The sequence below is a fragment of the Anomaloglossus baeobatrachus genome, chromosome 3 (assembly GCF_048569485.1).
Source record: "Anomaloglossus baeobatrachus isolate aAnoBae1 chromosome 3, aAnoBae1.hap1, whole genome shotgun sequence".
NCBI classification, from domain to species: domain Eukaryota; kingdom Metazoa; phylum Chordata; class Amphibia; order Anura; family Aromobatidae; genus Anomaloglossus; species Anomaloglossus baeobatrachus.
The window spans coordinates 323,914,799-323,931,302 of record NC_134355.1 but is presented as its reverse complement, the minus strand read 5'-3'; the positions used below and the strand labels follow the sequence as shown (position 1 = coordinate 323,931,302).

Sequence of the window (16,504 nt, the reverse complement as noted above, 5' to 3'; positions counted from 1 at the left end):
AGAGAGAGGCGGAGGCTGGGGGGAGAGAGAGGCGGAGGCTGGGGGGAGAGAGAGGCGGAGGCTGGGGGGAGAGAGAGGCGGAGGCTGGGGGGAGAGAGAGGCGGAGGCTGGGGGGAGAGAGAGGCGGAGGCTGGGGGGGAGGCTGGGGGGAGAGAGAGGCGGAGGCTGGGAGGGAGGCTGGGGGGAGAGAGAGGCGGAGGCTGGGGGGGAGGCTGGGGGGAGAGAGAGGCGGAGGCTGGGGGGGAGGCTGGGGGGAGAGAGAGGCGGAGGCTGGGGGGGAGGCTGGGGGGAGAGAGAGGCTGAGGCTGGGGGGGAGGCTGGGGGGAGAGAGGCTGAGGGGGAGGCTGGGGGGAGAGAGAGGCTGAGGCTGGGGGGGGAGGCTGGGGGGAGAGAGAGGCTGAGGCTGGGGGGGAGGCTGGGGGGAGAGAGAGGCTGAGGCTGGGGGGGAGGCTGGGGGGAGAGAGAGGCTGAGGCTGGGGGGGAGGCTGGGGGGAGAGAGAGGCTGAGGCTGGGGGGGGAGGCTGGGGGGAGAGAGAGGCTGAGGCTGAAGGCGGGGGAGTGAGGCTGCTGCTGGGGGAATGGGAGAGAGGGGCTAATGCTAGAGACAGAGGACAAGGGTTGAGGGATAGTGCAATGACAAAATCGATGGGGGGAGTGTAAGGACTCAGAATGAGAGGGGGGCAGCATTGGGAGCTCATTATGGAGAAGGGGCAGCATGTGTGGGCTCAGTATGGAGTGGAGCAATGTAGGGGAGTCAATATCAAGAGTGGGGTAGTTGTGTGTGTGTGTGTGGGGGGTCTCAGCATAAGCGTTAGTGTGGTGGTCTTAGTATGATGAAAGGGGCAGCATGGAGGTGTCATTATGGAAAAGAGTAAGGCAGCATTAGGAGCTCATGGAGAGGGGCAGCATGCATGGGACACTGTGAGGAGGGGGCAGCATGCATGGGACACTGTGAGGAGGGGACAGCATGCATGGGACACTGAGGAGGGGGCAGCATGCATGGGACACTGTGAGGAGGGGGCAGCATGCATTGGACACTGTGAGGAGGGGGCAGCATGCATGGGACACTGTGAGGAGGGGGCAGCATGCATGGGACACTGTGAGGAGGGGGCAGCATGCATGGGACACTGAGGAGGGGGCAGCATGCATGGGACCCTGTGAGGAGGGGGCAGCATGCATGGGACACTGTGAGGAGGGATCAGCATGCATGGGACACTGTGAGGAGGGAGCAGCATGCATGGGACACTGTGAGGAGGGAGCAGCATGCATGGGACACTGTGAGGAGGGAGCAGCATGCATGGGACACTGAGGAGGGAGCAGCATGCATGGGACACTGTGAGGAGGGGGCAGCATGCATGGGACACTGTGAGGAGGGAGCAGCATGCATGGGACACTGTGAGGATGGAGCAGCATGCATGGGACACTGTGAGGATGGAGCAGCATGCATGGGACACTGTGAGGAGGGATCAGCATGCATGGGACACTGTGAGGATGGAGCAGCATGCATGGGACACTGTGAGGAGGGGGCAGCATGCATGGGACACTGTGAGGATGGAGCAGCATGCATGGGACACTGAGGAGGGAGCAGCATGCATGGGACATTGTGAGGAGGGAGCAGCATGCATGGGACATTGTGAGGAGGGAGCAGCATGCATGGGACACTGTGAAGATGGAGCAGCATGCATGGGACACTGAGGAGGGATCAGCATGCATGGGACATTGTGAAGATGGAGCAGCATGCATGGGACACTGAGGATGGAGCAGCATGCATGGGACACTGTGAGGATGGAGCAGCATGCATGGGACACTGTGAGGATGGAGCAGCATGCATGGGACACTGTGAGGATGGAGCAGCATGCATGGGACACTGTGAGGATGGAGCAGCATGCATGGGACACTGAGGATGGAGCAGCATGCATGGGACACTGTGAGGAGGGGGCAGCATGCATGGGACACTGTGAGGAGGGGGCAGCATGCATGGGACACTGTGAGGATGGAGCAGCATGCATGGGACACAGTGAGGATGGAGCAGCATGCATGGGACACTGTGAGGATGGAGCAGCATGCATGGGACACTGTGAGGATGGAGCAGCATGCATGGGACACTGTGAAGATGGAGCAGCATGCATGGGACATTGTGAGGAGGGGGCAGCATGCATGGGACACTGTGAGGAGGGGGCAGCATGCATGGGACACTGTGAGGAGGGAGCAGCATGCATGGGACACTGTGAGGAGGGAGCAGCATGCATGGGACACTGTGAGGAAGGGGCAGCATGCATGGGACACTGAGGAGGGGGCAGCATGCATGGGACCCTGTGAGGAGGGGGCAGCATGCATGGGACACTGAGGAGGGGGCAGCATGCATGGGACATTGTGAGGAGGGGGCAGCATGCATGGGACATTGTGAGGAGGGGGCAGCATGCATGGGACATTGTGAGGAGGGGGCAGCATGCATGGGACATTGTGAGGAGGGGGCAGCATGCATGGGACATTGTGAGGAGGGAGCAGCATGCATGGGACATTGTGAGGAGGGAGCAGCATGCATGGGACATTGTGAGGAGGGGGCAGCATGCATGGGACATTGTGAGGAGGGAGCAGCATGCATGGGACATTGTGAGGAGGGGGAAGCATGCATGGGACATTGTGAGGAGGGGGCAGCATGCATGGGACATTGTGAGGAGGGGGCAGCATGCATGGGACATTGTGAGGAGGGGGCAGCATGCATGGGACATTGTGAGGAGGGGGCAGCATGCATGGGACATTGTGAGGAGGGAGCAGCATGCATGGGACATTGTGAGGAGGGGGCAGCATGCATTGGACATTGTGAGGAGGGAGCAGCATGCATGGGACATTGTGAGGAGGGGGCAGCATGCATGGGACATTGTGAGGAGGGAGCAGCATGCATGGGACATTGTGAGGAGGGAGCAGCATGCATGGGACATTGTGAGGAGGGGTAGCATGATGTGAGGTCAATGTGCAGATCATATTTCATAATTGAAGAAGGTGTGGTGGGTATAATTTATAAGGGAGGGCAGTGTGTAGTTTATTATTAGCGGCAGTGTGACAGTCACAGTATATAAGTGGGGACGGTGTGGTGGGAATATTTTATACTCATGCTATGTTTTGATGTGCCTGTGGTGATCCCCATTGGGGGGGGTTAGTGCCCTTTGTTTCTCATTTATACTTTTTAAAGTGTTTTACAGAGTAGATCTGCCTTAAACAGATGTCGAGTGCGAAAACTCAGTTTTACGTTGTCACTAAGGGGCGCGTCCACTTAAAGTGCCTAGGGCAGCACGAAGGCAAAATACAGCCCTGCACACATATTATATATATATATATATATATATATATATATATATATATATATATATATATATATATATACATACATATATACATATATACATACATACACACACATATATATATATGTATGTCAGGACACTTGCAGACGTCTTTGGAATAGAGGAGAGCAGAAACGAGAAAAACAATGCCGGATTCAGGAGAACAGCAGCATTTACACCAGGTGAACAAAATACACATTTATCAAGAGTGACCATTTCTCTTTAATATTCGCAATATTTTTAATGTGACTGTTTCTGTTTTAAATGCATACAATCTCAAGAATTTGCAGGACATCCCATAATACAGAGTCTAATCTCTGCAATGATTTTTTTAGGAATAAAACACATATTTGCCTTTAGGAAATTAGGTAGACTTCTAAATGCAAGTGTGAACTTAAATGTTGGTGATTCCATGGCAGCTGTATGAATAGCATATATCCATGTCATAAAGATATGAAAATGTGTCCCTGGGTGGCCACAAGATTTAGTGGAAACTATCAAGAAAAACTATATGCTGAACAGTTTATGGGGGGTAAACAATTTTGCCTTTTTTTTTAGGTTAGCCAGTGACGTAGCAAATTGTGACAGAACAGTACTAATACAAAAAGAGGCAGAGTTGTCAGTGTGAATGTAATTTATGAAGAAAAATTAAGTTCTTGACCTACATGTGCTATTTATGGTATATACCAGCGGTCTCAAACTCAGCTGGGTGTATGGGCCGCATATAAAAAAAAAAAAATTTGAGAGGGGCCACATTCTTTGTAGAACAATGTGACATTTTTAATGATTCCATGTTTTTTTTTTCTACACACCTTTGGATCACTTTTTTGAAAATGTTTTGCTTGTTTATTATGACAAACCTGCACTTTTTTTTAGTTAAGTTTATATATATATATATTTATTATATATATATATATATATATATATATATATATATATATATATATATATATATATATATATATATATATATATATATATATATATAAAACATTTTTAATGGCAAAAAAAAAAAAATCATGTTTTATTTTGATATTTTTTTTTTTACATTTTATCACCTCCTTGTAATATTGTTTTACAATTAGCAGCATCATATAGTAATCTTAGCCAACATCTTGTAGTAGTGTCCCCATCTGTGTGCCCTGTAGTATTGTGCTCATCCTTGTAGTATTGAGTCCTGTAGTATAGTGCCCGTCCTCGTGCCCATCTTTGTAGTATTGCGCCCTGTAGTACTGTGCTCATCTTTGTTGTATTGTGCCCATCCTTGTAGTAATATGCTCTGTAGTATTGTGCCCATCCTTGTAGTAATGTGCCCAGTAGTATTGTGCCCATCCTTGTAGTTCTGTGCTCTGTAGTATTGTGCCCATTCTTGTAGTATTGTGCCCATCCTTGTAGAATTGTGCCCATCCTTGTAGAATTGTGCTCTGTAGCATTGTCCCCATCCTTGTAGTATCGTGCTCTGTAGTACTGTGCACAATCTTGTAGTAACGTGCTCTGTAGTACCGTGCTCTGTAGTACTGTAACCATCCTTGTAGCATTGTGCTCTGTAGCATTGTGCCCATCCTTGTAATATTGTGCCCAATCTTTAGTAATACACAAAAAAAACCAACCTTCTCGTCACCTTTCCATCGTTCCCTGTGTGCCCACAATCAGTGTTTTCAGCGTTTTGAATGCAGCTGTGTCCAAAATGCTGTGGTGCAGTACAAGCAAAGTGGAAGAGATTTCTAGAAATCCCATGCCCACTGTGCTTGTGCGGCCCGCAGTGAAAACTGACCTGCGGTGCTTGCAGAGGCCGGAGCATGTGAATTTATGCTGCACAGCCGCATACATCCTCCCTAGAGAGAACACAGCGAGGAGACCGCAGTGCATCCGAACCCTGATCTCGGGCACGGGCCGCTGCGGTCTCCTGCAGAGGAGATATGCGGCTCCGCAGGTCAGGACCCGCCGCGTCCCGAGCACGACGGATCCGGATAGTGAGCATGTACCTTACATTGCTTGTTGCAGCCAGTGACGACTGCAGTTCTATGCCCGGGGCCGGTGCCGGCAGAACTTCATTACAATTGAATCATTTGCGGTGTTGCGCTGAGGAGATGGCTGCTGCCTGCCAATCAGGTGCAAGTAGGTGACGTCTTACAGCGACGTCACTTCCTTGCACCTGATTGGCGGGCAGGAACCATAGGTGTAGCGCAGACATCTCCTCTTCGCGGCACCGCAAATGATTCAATTGTAGTAAAGTCCTGCCCAGCGCCGGCCCTGGGCATAGAACTGCGGTCATCACGAGGTCTGCGGGCCGCAACAAGCAGCCTCGGGGACCACATGCGGGCCGCGTGTTTGAGACCTCTGGTATATACAGTACAGAGCATGACATGACAGAAAATAGAGGCTATGCCATCAACAAAAGGCTGTCATGCAAAAGGCAAGAAAAGGGCAGCTGAAATGACTCAGAAGTTGCTATGCAGAATATGTCTCCAGTGTCATTTCTCTCCATTCAGAGGCTATTTCTGCAGCTCAGGCCTTATTCAAACTTTTTCTTGCATATGAGAAAAACTGACTGTTTTTCATCAGTTTGCTGCATCCAATGATCATCCATTTTTACCATATGTGCGTGATACATCAGTCTTGTCGGTAAAAAAAAAATAAAAAAAAATTCTCCAAGCTCCTTTGCATTACAGGGTCCCCAACCTGTGACTCAGGAGCCACATCTGGCTGTCAGCTTGTTGCATTATTAACCAGGTCTGGCAATAACAAAAGATCAGGTCTCCAGATGGTGAATTAAGTGAGTAGCTCTACACAGAAGAGCAGAACTGGGTGTCCATATACTGGCCTTGGGGTTTAGAGATACTTAATTATGATAAGCTGGAGGTTGGATGAGCCTCCTCTCAGAGGAGGTGCTTGAAGCTGGATGTGGCAGTGTGGTGGGAGTGCTTGATTTGAGAATGCTGGATCAAAGGCTATGTGCACACGCTGCGTTTTTTTGACGCTGCGTTTTTGTGCGTTTTTGGCCGCTAAAAACGCACAAAAACGCACCTGCGTCGAAAAAACGCGGCAAAAAACGCACGCGTTTTGCCGCGATTTGGTGCGTTTTTTTGCTGCGTTTTGCTGCGTTTTTGCTCACTGCGTTTTTTATCAGTGAACAAAAAAAAAAAAGGTCTGATGTCATTTCCTTCTTCAATGTGTTCTTCATTCTCCACTAGTGTATGCAGAAGAGCAGACAGCTGCAGAACTACAAGGCTCAGCATCCTCGATCCAATAGTGTATGCAGGACAGCAGACAGCAGCTGTCGAACTACAAGGCTCAGCATCCTCCATCCAATAGTGTATGCAGGAGAGCAGACAGCAGCTGTCGAACTACAAGGCTCAGCATCCTCCTTCCAGGACTGTATGCAGGATTTCTTTGCCCCCCCAAAAAAAAAAAATGACGTGGGCTTCGCCATATTTTTGTATGCTAGCCGGGTACAGCAGGCAGGTACGGGCTGCCCCCAACCCCCAGCTGCCTATTTGTACCCGGCTGGGAACCAAAAATATAGGGAAGCCCTTTTTTTTTAAAATTATTTCATGAATTTCATGAAATAATTTAAAAAAAAAAATGACGTGAGCTTCGCCCCATTTTTGAGTCCAGCCGGGTACAACTAGGCAGCTGGGGATTGGAATCCACAGTGCAGGGTGCCCATGCTTTCTGGGCACCCCCGCTGTGAATTGCAGTCCCGCAGCCACCCCAGAAAATGGCGCTTTCATAGAAGCGCCATCTTCTGGCGCTGTATCCAACTCTTCCGGCTGCCCTGATGCCGGGTGGCTAGCCAGGTAATAATGGAGTTAGGGCTAGCTGTATATTATCAGCTAGCCCTAAGCCCGAAATTCATGGTGTCACGCCAATATTAGACATGGCCACCATGAATTTCTAGTAAAGATAAAAAAAAAACACAACACAGAAAAATATTTTTATTAGAAATAAAACACAACACAATTAGTGACTCCATCTTTATTGAAATAAACCCCCCTCCGCAGTAATCCTGGGTCAGGGTCCCGCGCCGTCCAATCCGGATCCAATATCATCTGATCGGTTTGCTGGAAGGCAAAGCGATCAGATGATGTGTCAGGATCAAGTGCCTGAATCACATCACACATCAGCTGATTGTATAAAAGCCGATTATACAATCAGCTGATGCATCAGTAGAAAAAAAAAAAAAATAATACTCACTTATGTGCTGAATTACCGGCAGCTCCCGGAGCGATGGGGCGGGAGTCTGATCCTGTCCGATCGCTGCAGCAGCTGCCGGTAATCAGGGATGAAGTCTCCTGACGCATCCGCTGATACCGGCCGGGTGCCCGCGTCAGCCCGAGACTCGATCAGCTGATGCGTCAGGTGACTGCATCAGGTGATCCATCGCCAGGTCCTGCAAGCAAGGTCCTGCCCCGGGGAGACTGCACACAGCCGGAGCGGGAGCGGCGATACCGTGAGAGGAGATGGGAGCGGGCATGGCACCGCGAGGCTGCAGACAGGTGAGTATAACTTTTTTTTTTTTTATTCTACTGTTAACTTTTGTTTTCGCAGCCGCTTCCACCTCCTGCCTGTACATGGCGCCGCACGGCAGCAATCATGCACAGGACGGGAGGTGGACGCGGCGGTGACGGTACCGGGAGGATTCATGCTTCTGTCTATACTGACAGAAGGAATCCTCTTCCTGTACACGTCACTTTACTACCCACCTCCTGCGCTTATAGCTGCGTTTTTGGTCTTAGAAACGCACCAAAACGCAGCTATTTGCGTTTCTCATTGCGTCTTTCAACATCCCATTGAACTCAATGGATGAAAAGCGCAGTGAAAAACGCGGTAATAATTGACATGCTGCGTTTTTGTGGTCACCACAAAAACGCAGCTGAAAAAAAACGCTGTGTGGGGACAGCAAAAATGAAAACTCATAGACTTTGCTGGGGAAGCAAAGTCATGCAGTTTTGAGGCCAAAAACGCACCCGAAAAACGCGCAAAAACGCCGAGAAAAACGCACCGTGTGCACATAGCCTTAGTATACTGTCTCAGGGTGATTTCTGTGGAAAACCTAAGGGTGTTGTTATACTGGTAATGGGGGCTCTGGGTGACATTACTGTGAGGGGGGATAGCTCTCAAGTTCAGAAAGGTCGGGGACCACAGCAATAGACACTATAAACAGTGAGCATAAGGATGATACAAAAATGCCATCAATGTGCTTTTTTTCCCCCCAAGGACCCACTGATTTGAATGGGTGTGTTTGATCACAGTCTCGAACCAAAAACGGACTCTATATTGGGGACACCAATTCCACAAAAAAAAAACCAAAACAAAAACAAACATACAAAAAAAACCACTCCCTCAGATACAGTGCTTTGTAAAACCATTCACCCCTTTGGCTTTTTACCTATTTTGTTACATTATAACCTGTGGTTAAATATTTTTGTAATCCGATTTGTGTGTTAGGCATCAGCACCATATAGTCTAAGATGGGAAAATGAAGTAAAACAAATATAGCAAAAATTACATTTATGGGATAAAATAAATAAAAATTGCCATGTGCATATGTATTCAACCCTTTTGCTATGAAGCCCCTAAAAATGTCTGGTTCAATCAATTACATTCATAAGACACATGCTGAGTGAAACAATATATATGTAAACATTATGTATGTCCCATGGTCCGTCAGTATATAAACACCTTTTCTGAAAGGCCACAGAGGCTGCAACACAATTAAACAAGAAGCACTACTAACCAAACAACACCATGAAGACCAAGGAGATCAGACAAAGTTGTTGAGAAATACAAATCAGAGTTGGGTTCTAAAAAAAAAAAAAATCAAAAAAAAAAAAATCCCAATCTCTGATGATCCCCCGAAGCACTATCATATTCATTATCATCCAATGCAAAGAACATTTTACCACAACAAACCTGCCAAAAGAGGGCCACACACCAAAACTGTAAGCCCCGGGAAGGAGGGCATTAACCCCTTCAGCCCCCGGGCACTTTCAGTTTTTGTTTTTTGCTCCTTTTCTTCCGAGAGCCGTAACTTTTTTATTATTCCGTCAATCTTGCCATATGAGGGCTTGTTTTTTGTGGGACGAGTTGTACTTTTAAATGAAATCATAGGTTTTACCATATAGTGTACTGGAAAACAGCAAACAAATTCCAAGTGTGGAAAAACTGCAAAAAAAAAGTGTGATCGCACAATAGTTTTTGGGATGTTTTATTCACCGTGTTCACTTTATGGTAAAACTGATGTATCTATGTGATGCCTCAGGTCGGTGCGAGTTTGTAGACACCAAGCATGTATAGGTTTACTTGTATCTAAGGGGTTAAAAAAAATTCACAAGGTTGTCCAATAAAAGTGGCGTACGTTTTGCGCCACGTAGCGTTCTCATTTTTCGGGATCTATGGCTCAGTGACGGCTTATTTTTTGTATCTCGAGCGAACATTTTTAATGGTACCATTTTTGCGCAGATGCTACGTTTTGATCGCCTGTTATTGCATTTTGCGGAAAACATGCGGCGACCAAAAAACATAATTTTGGCGTTTGGAATTTTTTTGCCACTACGCTGTTTACCAATCAGATTCATTGATTTTATATTTTGATAGATTGGGCATTTCTGAACGCGGCGATACTAAATATGTGTATATTTAATTTATTTTTTTAACCCTGTAATTTTCAATGGGGTGAAAGGGGGGTGATTTGAACTTTTAGGTTTTTTGTTTTTTTTTTATTTTTTAAAACTTTTTTTTTTTACCTTTTTTTTTTTTATTTTACTAGTCCCTCTAGGGGGCTAAAGCGATCAGCAATCCGATCGCTATCTGCTGATCACAGCTATACAGCTGTAAGCAGCAGAAATAGTCACTTTCTTTTTCCCTCTGCTCCCGGCCGAGGAAAAACGAAAGTGAAACTTAGTAGCTGCAGGCGTCATCACATGACCCTGTGCTACGATGGCAACCACCGATAGTCACGTGATCACGCACGTGACGTCCGACGGGGGCGGCGGTAAGTAAAAAACATGGCCGCGCGCATTTAGATCTTGCTGCCAGACTTTGGCAGCAAGATTTAAGGGGTTAATGGCCGCGGGTGGAAGTGATTCCACCCGCGGCTAACAGGCACACATGTCAGCTGTTGAAAACAGCTGATATGTGTGCCGACCACCGCCGCCTGCCCGCGGCAGGGAGCGGGGCTTAACGGGACACGATCCATGACGGATAGATCCGTCCAAGGTCGTGAAGGGGTTAATCAATAGAGGCAGCACAGAGAGCAAAGCTAATAATAATAATGCAAAATACAGGCATATTCTGGAGCAAAACCTGTTTCAGTCTGCCAGTGATTTGAGACTGGGATGGAGGTTCACTTTCCAACAAGACAATGACTCAAAGCAAACTACTAAAGCAACGCTCGAGTGGTTTAAGGGGAAATATGTAAAAGTATTGGACTGGCCAAGTCATAGCCCAGTTTTAATCCAGTTGAGAATCTGTGGTCAGACTTGAAAGAAGGGAATTTTGTTTACTTACCGTAAATTCCTTTTCTTCTAGCTCCAATTGGGAGACCCAGACAATTGGGGTGTATAGCTATTGCCTCTGGAGGCCACACAAAGTATTACACTTAAAAGTGTAAGGCCCCTCCCCTTCTGGCTATACACTCCCAGTGGGATCACTGGCTCACCAGTTTTAGTGCCAAAGCAAGAAGGAGGAAAGCCAATAACTGGTTTAAAGACCAATTCAATCCGAGGAAACATCGGAGAACTGAACCATACCACATGAACAACATGTGTACCCGAAAAAACAGAAAAACCCCGAGAAAACAGGGCGGGTGCTGGGTCTCCCAATTGGAGCTAGAAGAAAAGGAATTTACGGTAAGTAAACAAAATTCCCTTCTTCTTTGTCGCTCCATTGGGAGACCCAGACAATTGGGATGTCCAAAAGCAATCCCTGGGTGGGTAAAAGAATACCTCATGATAGGGCCGTCAAACGGCCCTCTCCTACAGGTGGCCAACCGCCGCCTGAATGACTTATCTACCTAGGCTGGCGTCTGCCGAAGCGTAGGTATGCATCTGATAATGCTTGGTAAAAGTAAGTAGACTCAACCAGGTGGGTGCCTGACACACCTGCTGAGCCGTAGCCTGGTGCCGTAATGCCCAGGATGCACCCACGGCTCTGGTAGAATGGGCCTTCGGCCTTGAGAGAACCAGAAGCCCAGTAGAACTGTAGGTTTCAAGAATTGGTTCCTCGAGCCCCCGAGCAAGGGTGGATCTGGAAGCTTGCGACTGTTTACGCCGACCAGCGACAAGGACAAAGAGTGCATCCGGGTGGCGCAGGAGCGCCATGCGGGAAGTAGAACCTGAGTGCTCTCACCAGAACCAACAGATGCAAATCCTTCTGAAATTGATGGACTGGACGAGGACACAAAGAAGGTGAGGTGATATCCTGATTGATATGAAAATGGGATACCACCTTAGGGAGAAATTCCGGAACCGGATGCAGAACTACCCTGTCCTGGTGAAGGACCAGGAAGGGAGTTTGTATGAGAGCGTTGCTAGCTCGGAAACTCTCCTAAGAGACGAGACCGTTACTAGAAGGCCACTTCCCGTGAAAAACGGGAAGGGAGACATCCTTCAAAGGCTCGAAAGGCGGCATCTGGAGAGCAATTAGAACCTTGTTCAGATCTCAGGGCTCTAACGGCCGCTTGTACGGAGTGCTGAGAAGACAAACTCCCCGTAGGAACGTGCGTACCTGAGGAAGTCGTCGTTTCTGAAAAAATACAGATAGCGCTGAGACTTGTCCCTAAAGGGAACTGAGCGACAACCCATTTTCCTACCTAGATTGCAGGAAGGAAGGAAACATAGACGATGCAACCGGCCAGGGAGAAACACCCTGCGCCGAGCACCGAGATAAGAACATCTTCCACGTCCTGTGGTCAATCTTGGCGGACGTTGGTATGCTAGCCTGTCTCATGGTGGCAACCACGTCCTGAGGTAATCCTGACGACACTAGGTTCCAGGACTCAATGCCACACCATCCGGTTGAGGGCCGTAGAATTCAAATGGAAGAATGGCCCTTGAGACAGCCAGTCTGATTGGTCTGGTAGTGCCCCCGGTTAGCCTACCGTGAGGCACCACAGAACCGAGTACCACAACATCCTCGGCCAATTTGTAGCGACGAGGATGGCGCGGCCGCAGTCGGTCTTGATCTAGCGCAGTACTCTGGGCAACAATGCCAGAGGTGGCACCTAAGGTAGCTGGAACTGCGACCAATGCTGAACTAAGGCGTTTGCCGCCAGAGCTCGATGATTGTGAAACCGTGCCATGAAGCTGGCACATTGTTGTTGTGCCGTGACGCCATTAGATCGACGTCCGGCCTCTGTCAGCGGCGCCAGATCTCCTGAAACTCGTCCGGGTGAGGAGACCATACTCTTTCGGCCACACCTCAGCGACTTAGGAAGTCAGCTTCCTAGTTTCCACACTTGGGATGTGAATTGTGGATATGGTGGATGCCGTGTCTTCCACCCACATCAGAACCTGCCGGACTTCCTGGAAGGCTTGCCGGTTGCGCGTTCTTCCTTGGTGGTTGATGTATGCCACCGCTGTGGAGCTGTCCGACTGAAGTCGGATATGCTTGCTTTCCAGCCGCTGTTGGAAGGATTGTAGGGCAAGATACACTGCTCTGTGTTCAAGAACATTGATCTGAAGAGTGGACTCTTGCTGAGTCCACGTACCCTGAGCGCTGTAGTGGAGAAAAACTGCTCCCCACCCTGATAGACTCGCGTCTGTCGTAACTATCGCCCAGGACGGGGATAGGAAGGACCTTCTTTTTGACCAAGAGGTGAGAAGAAGCCACCACCGTAGAGATTCCTTGGCCGCCTGAGAAAGAACGACGACTCTGTTGAGGGACGTCGACTCCTCGTCCCATTGGCGGAGAATGTCCCATTGTAGTGGACGCAGTAAAACTGCGCGAAAGGAACTGCCTCCATTGCTACCATCTTACGTAGGAAGTGCATGAGGCGTCTCAATGTGTGCGACTGGTTCTTAAAGAAGAGCTTGCAGCCCGTAGTGAATGCTGTTTGTCTAGCGGCAGCTTCACTATCGCTGAGAGAGTAAGAAACTCTATGCCTAGATATGTTATCGATAGGGTCGGGGTCGGATCTGACTTTAAAAAGTTGATGATCCACCCAAAACTCTAGAGAGTCTCCAGCGCAACGTTCGGGCAGTGTTGGCATGTTTCCTAAGAGAGTGCCTTGACAAGTAGATCGTCTAAATACGGGACCACAGAGTGACCCTGAGAGTGCAGGACTGTGACTACTGCTGCCCTGACCTTGGCGAAGACCAGTTGGACTGTCGGTAGCCGGAAGGTAGAGCTACGAACAGAGGGTGTTCGTCTCCTATAACGAAGCGTAGAAACGCTAGTGCTCTGGATCAATCGGCACGTGTGGATAAGCATCCTTGATGCCTAATGATGCTAGGAAATATCCTTGGGACCTTGAGGCGATGACATGGCGGAGGGATTCCATCCGGAACCGCCTGGTGTCCACGAGCTTGCTGAGCATTTTTAGATCCAGAACGGGACGGAACGGCCCGTTGTTATAGGTACCGCAAAGAATTTGGGGTAAAAACCGTGACCTTGTTCCTGAAGAGGAACGGGGGTCATCACTCTTTCTGCCTATAGAGTGCACCCTGTTTGCAGAAGAGCAGCGGCCCGGCCGGGAGGTGGAGAAATTCTGAAGAATCGAGTTGTAGGACGAGAAGTGAGCTCTATCCTGTACCCGTGAGACAGAATGTCTCACACTCAATGGTCATTGACCTATGGCAGCTAAATATCGCCAAGGCGGGAGAGCCTGCTACCGACCGAGGCCGCAAGTCATGAGGAAGCCGCCTTGGAAGCGGGTTTTCAGACTGTCGCTTTTTTGGGCGAGACTGAGCCCGCTAAGAATCTTAGCTCCTCTGATCCTTTTGAGTCCACATTGGACGAGGAAAAATGGGACCTGCCCGAGCCTCGAAAAGGCCGAAAACCCCGACTGCCTCTTGCTCTGTTGGGGTTTGTTGTGTCCGGGCTGAGGAAAGGATGAATCCTTACCCCTGGACTGTTTGATGGTTACATCCAACGCTCACCAAACAGTCGGTCAGCAGAAAAAGGCAACTGGTTAGGCAACCTTTTTTTTTTTTTTTTTTTTTTTTTTTTTTGGAAGCAGAATCTGCCTTCCATTCACTTAACGAGCAGACCAGGCTCTGCTTAAAAACACGGAGTAGCGGAGGCTACCGCCGCACGGTTCGCAGAGTCCAGGACAACCTGAATCGCGTAAGAAACAAATGCAGACATTTGAGAGGTTAAGGATGCCACCTGCGGCACAGATGTACGTGTAACCGTGTCAATCTGTGTAAGACAAGCTGAAATAGCTTGGAGTGCCCCAAGGGAGAGAATGCCGGAGCCAACGGTGCGCCGACAGCCTCATAGATGGCTTTCGACCAGAGATCCATCTGTCTGTCAGTGGCATCTTTGAGTTTGCAGTTACATCTCCCACTGCAACTATGGATCTAGCTACAAGCCTGGAGATTGGAGGATGCCGCTCGGGACATTGGGTCCAGTCCTTGACCAAGTCAGGGGACAGGGATAACGTGTATCCTAAGCCGTTTGGAGAAGCGCATATCTGGATAAGCGTGGTGTTCCTGGACTGCCTCTCTGAAGGCAGAGTGGTCCAGAAAAATACGTGAAGCTGACTCCTCCACTGGAGGAGCTGTGAGAAATAACCCACATTCTATAGATGGACGCTATAAGATTATTTACTATGGCGTCACAATCAGGTGTATCCAGATTGAGAGCGGTCTCAGGATCAGAATCCTGAGCCGCTACTTCCGCCTCATTACACAGCGAGTCCTTCTGTTAGGACCCTGATGAAACCGAGGCCGCTCATAGCGAGCCCACTTAGGCTGTCTGGGACTGACGTCCGTGCAGAGCCGTGACTCTGGGATGCGTGTGACATTCCCGGAGCTGTTAGTTATTCACACTGAGGGGGGCCATGGATCAATGATTCAACAGTGCCCATATTGTGAGAGACATGTCCGGACTGCTAGGCTTCTAGTATCATAGCCATAGTCTCAGAAAAACTGTCAGTAAATACTGCAGACACCGTCCTCATCCCCTGGCCATTAGTGCATACAATGGGAGTCTATGTACCTGCCGGCCGTATAGCCGTACATGCTGTACCAGCTGTATAGAAAAACATGTGGTTCTGCACCTTTGTTTTACACAGAGAATATGCTGATAACTCCTCCGCATAATCCAGGAGGGTATATACAACGTGCGACCAAACAGTGCAATGTATATAGTACAAGCATATCTATAAGTGCACTTCTGCACTAGTGGGGTTAGCACCACAGGTGCTGCTTAACGCCTGTTACAGCGATTGTGTGACTATCAGAATGCCAGGGTCTTCCACACTTGTCTCTGTATCATACAGAAACTGACACTAATGGCTGCCGGTGTCCTTGTAGAGAAGGAAGCCGTGGGCGTGCCTGAGAAAGTGCGGGAATCCGGATTCACAGTGCACACAGTGAGAGGGGTGGAGTATGCAAAACATACTCCAGCTCTCAGCTCTGCTCTATGCAGCGTCACGCCCCTACCCTGACTGTCAGGGCTGTGGGCGGTAACGAAGGGAGACTAGGCCCAGAAGCCGGGGACTCGAGTTAACAGCGCGGCCGCCGTAAAAGCGCGGGCCGCGCTGAAGTCCCCGGCGCACCACAAGTGCCAGCCGCGCCGCAGTTCCAGCGGCTGCCAGCGGCCGGCGCGACCGATTCCTGGAAGTGGCCAGCGTCCCGCCCCTCTCCTGACTGGCAGGTCTGGGGGCGGGAACGAACGGAAGCAGGCCGCAAAAGCCGGGGACTCTAGTTATCAGCGCGGCCGCCGTAAAAGCGCAGGCCGCGCTGAAGTCCCCGGCGCACTACAAGTGCCAGCCGCGCCGCAGTCCCAGCGGCCGGCGCGACCAATTCCCATAAGTGAGCCTGCTTCAGCAAAACTGAATGAGGCCATGGCACAGGCGCCGCAGCGCTGATGTCCCCCGGCGCACTACAACACCCAGCATGCTGCGGTGTGAGCGCCAAATGCACGGGGACACAGAGTACCTTGAGGAAGCAGGGCCATGTCCCTGATGTACTCCGCTCCATCCAGCATCT

The 16,504-nt window shown here is 49.6% G+C and overlaps 1 protein-coding gene across 1 annotated transcript in view; it reads right to left on the bottom strand.

Moving 5' to 3' along the window:
- The window catches only part of REV3L (REV3 like, DNA directed polymerase zeta catalytic subunit), a 326,132-nt gene that overhangs the window by 20,004 nt on the left and 289,624 nt on the right, over nt 1-16,504 (bottom strand). The window lies entirely within an intron of this gene.